This window comes from Gossypium hirsutum, chromosome A11, assembly GCF_007990345.1.
Source record: "Gossypium hirsutum isolate 1008001.06 chromosome A11, Gossypium_hirsutum_v2.1, whole genome shotgun sequence".
NCBI classification, from domain to species: Eukaryota; Viridiplantae; Streptophyta; class Magnoliopsida; order Malvales; family Malvaceae; genus Gossypium; species Gossypium hirsutum.
The window spans coordinates 45,654,571-45,658,064 of record NC_053434.1 but is presented as its reverse complement, the minus strand read 5'-3'; the positions used below and the strand labels follow the sequence as shown (position 1 = coordinate 45,658,064).

General features: G+C 38.0%; 1 non-coding gene across 1 annotated transcript; it reads right to left on the bottom strand.

Annotated features, from left to right (window-relative positions):
• Positions 1-945: 945 nt before the first annotated feature.
• LOC121210326 (small nucleolar RNA R71) lies at positions 946-1,052 on the bottom strand. Its single transcript, XR_005905440.1, has one exon. It is a non-coding gene; the product is annotated as a small nucleolar RNA R71 (small nucleolar RNA).
• Between the last annotated feature and the right edge of the window lie 2,442 nt (positions 1,053-3,494).

The following is a 3,494-nucleotide window of genomic DNA, read 5'->3' as shown; positions in this document are numbered from 1 at the left end:
CCATTGACTTTGAAAATGGAACCAATCTTGTTGTCTTTAAATTCTACAGCTCCATGAGGAGGACGTGCACTATCTCAAATGGGCCAGGCCAACAAGATTTTAAATTTCTAGGATATAATTTAAGCATGGAATTGAATAACAAGACGTGTTGTCCATGTGAAAATTTTCGTGGAAAAATTTTATTGTCATGCTATCGTTTAATCTTTTCTTTGTACAACTTGGCATTCTTATAAGCTTGTGCTCAAAATTCTTCCATCTAATTTAATTGCAATAGGCGGTAGGTAACAGTAGCACTCCAATCCATATTCAATTTTTTAATTTCCCAATATGTCTTATGTTCAAGTTCAACTCGCAGATGATAGGGTTTCTCATAAACAAGCTTGAAGGGAAACATCCCCAATGGTGTCTTGAATGCAGTGCGATATGTCCATAAAGCTACATCCAATCTGAATGACCAATCTTTGCGGTTGGGATTCACTACCTTCTTCAAAATTTGTTTAATCTCTCTATTAGAGACTTTCGCCTGCCCATTTGTCTAGGGATGGTATGCCATGGCAATTTTATGTTTAACTCCATACCTGTTCTGAGCATTAGTAACTAATTTACAATCAAAATGTGAACCTTCATCACTAATTAGAGCACGGAGGTACCAAACCTAGTAAAAATATTCTTATGTATAAATTTCAATACCGATTTGGCATCATTTGTTGGTAAGGCAACAACCTCAACCCACTTGGAGACATGATCAATAGGTAAAAGTATGTATACATTGCCCCAAGAATGCATGGTGTCTCTAAAGATACCTTTAGATTAAAATTGTTCCCTTATTCATTGCGAGATTGTACCAGATCATGGTTGAATACGTTACCATCAGGTACAATGGCATCTTGGAATAAACTGTGTTAGATATTTATACTTAGGTACAATCCTCCCAACATGAATGCCAAGCTTAGGAATAACATTACATCGTTTAGGCAATCAGAAGATGAAATACTATATGAAGCATGAGAGCATTTCAAGAAACTAATTAGAAAATGCCCTATGCATGGTTTTCAGTATTGGACACAGATGGAAATGTTCTATAATGGATTAAATGCTCTATGCAAATGGCGGTGGATGCATCCGCTAATGGAATGTTGCTTGACAAATCCTACAATGAAGCATACGAAATTCTAGAAAGAATAGCAAACAATGATCACCAGTACCCCACTACTAGAGTTGGTACTAGTAGAAGAGTTCCTGGAGCAATGGAACTTGATGCGATTTCATCTTTAATAACTCCAGTATCATTTTTAACAAATATGATTAGAACTATAAAAAGACCTTCTGCAGCGCAGGAGATGAAAGTTGTAGAACTAGCATGCGTATACTATGGAGAAGATCATGGTTTTGATGAATGCCCATCCAATCAAGCCTCTGCATCGTAGCAACAACAACAATCCCTACTCCAACACATAAAGACTAGGCCGGAAACAACATCCAAATTTTAGTTTGAGTAATCAAGGAATGGGAATTGCTAGCAATGTTAATTGACAGAATGTGGTTGGTGTACCACTTGGGTACATCCAACCAATGCCACGGCAAAATGTGTAAGAAAGTTCATCATCTTCAACATCAACCATGGAAGCTCTATTAAAGGAGTACATGGCTAAGAATAATGCGATTATTCAGAGCTAGACAGCTCTCTTAAGAGTTCTAGAGAATCAAGTGCTGCAAATTGCCACTACACTAGTTCCAGGTAACAAGAAGGATTTCTTAGTGACACAGACAGTTCTCGATCTCAAGGAAAAGAACAATGTAAAGTCATAACACTCAAGAGTGACACTCAGTTGCCAGGAGTTTTGAATGATGCCTTTATTGAGGAGGAAAGTTTAGAGGTTCTTGAAAGCATAACTTTTGAATCAGTAGTGGAACAAACTACATAAGATGGGAGCAAACGATAGCATACAAAAGCAAATTCATCTTGTCAAGCCAATACAATTTTCATGGCAAAGCAACCTCAAGAAATGGAAGGAAGGCCACCACCACATTTTCCCCAATGTTTCCAAAAGTTGAAGCAAGATACATAATTCAAGAAATTTCTAGAGGTCTTGAAGCAACTACACATCAATATACCTTTGGTGGAAGCATTAGAACAAATGTCTATATATGTGAAATTCATGAAAGATATCCTATCCAAGAAGAGAAGGTTAGGGGAGCTTGAAAAAGTTGCACTTAGTGAAGGGTGCACAACAATGCTAAAGAACAAATTGCTAGCAAAATTAAAAGAACTAGAGAGTTTCACTATACCTTGTGTAACACTCCTAACCCGTATCCATCACCGAAATAGGGTTATGAGGCGTTACCGATCAACCACAACATAAATCTTACATTTATGCAATCATAATCAAAATCCATTCATATGAATCACGTTGTCCCTTATAAGGTCCTACGAGACCTTAAAACATGCTTAGAAGTGGTTCACGACTAAACCGATAACATTTTCAAACTTTGGGAAACTTAGAAAATTTTCAAACATATAAGGGTCACACGCCCGTATGAACAGGCTGTGTGGCTCACACGGTCATTAGACACGCTCGTGTCATAGACCGTGTGAAAACAGGGCATACATACTGACTTGTACCACATAGCAGAAGACACACCCATGTGCCATGACCATGGGAAAACTGGAGGGGTTATTGGCTTGGGTCACACGGCCGGCCACATGCCTATGTTCCAGCCTGTGTGCCACACACGGCCAATAGACACGCCCATGTCTCTAGGCTATGTCAAAACTGTAGGGTATACTGCCTTAATTCGATAGGGTACCCCAGGGGACACACGACCGTGTAGCATGACCGTGTGTCACACATGGCTAAGACACACACTCATGTGTCTGCTCGTGTGGAGAAAAATAAGCCATTTGAAAAGCCAATTTGCCACCATTTCTCATGCACAAAAAATGACCAAATTGGTACCATTTAAACACATATATAGGTAGCCAAAACGTGCCAATTCATACACCTATCATGTCATCTATACTCAACCATTTCAACAACTTAATTCCATATTAAAAAACATACCAAATCAATGTGCCACAATCATCAATCTCACATAACTTTGTAATTTATTTTCATCACCTTTCCATTAACTAAATCATGCCTCCCAAACATATTAATTCATCATCTACAAAACCTACCATAATATACCATTCCTCAAACATTAATACTCAACTTACAACTATCCAAACTAGCCAACTCATAACCATACCAAAACAAGCCAACATATAAGGCATTATGAACATCACATATAAATTTCTTACCAAACACAATCCAAGCCAACTTAAATGGCCATACACACCAACATTTACAAGCCAAATCACATGGCTAAAATCATAACTCAAAACATACCAATATGACACTAGCCTATACATGCCATATACCATATATACAAAACTCTCAAAGTACCAACGAGATGATAGATAGTGTGATGACGTTTCCCAATGATTCTCGAAT